This window comes from Nematolebias whitei, chromosome 9, assembly GCF_014905685.2.
Source record: "Nematolebias whitei isolate Nwh7 chromosome 9, NemWhi1, whole genome shotgun sequence".
Classification (NCBI taxonomy): Eukaryota; Metazoa; Chordata; class Actinopteri; order Cyprinodontiformes; family Rivulidae; genus Nematolebias; species Nematolebias whitei.
The window spans coordinates 1,493,715-1,494,231 of record NC_056506.1 but is presented as its reverse complement, the minus strand read 5'-3'; positions in this window follow the sequence as shown (position 1 = coordinate 1,494,231).

Here is a 517-nt window from a genome sequence, read left to right as displayed (position 1 = left end):
TCAGAAACAGGTGCCAAAACCTCTATATTTACGTCTGAGAGGATTCTAAAAACATGACAGTTCGTTCCAACAACTTGTTTGCGTTTGACTCCAACCTTGGACCAACTTACACTTGCTCATTCAAAGGCAGAAATCAGAAAATGCATAAAAATCTGTAACAGACCTCAACATGAATTCTAACTTTGCATGAGAAAAAATCATTACACAGTTAATAAAATTGATTAGTTCACTGCAACATCTAAAATGGTTTGAACTAAGACACTTTGATTATCAACATTTGTAAAATAGTAATGATAATAAAAAAGAGAGTGTTCTTTTCACTTGAATCTTCAAGAAAGAAAGTCTCAGGATGGGTGAACCTGTATTTCTGGATTCAAATCAATGAAATGACAGTTTCTGTCCCACAAGGCTCTTAAGGTCAAGGATTTTGACCTTAGGCTTAGTCGTGACACCAGATTGTTCACTACACGTGTGATGGACTGGAGACCCGTTCAGGTGTCCCTGTGATGGACTGGAG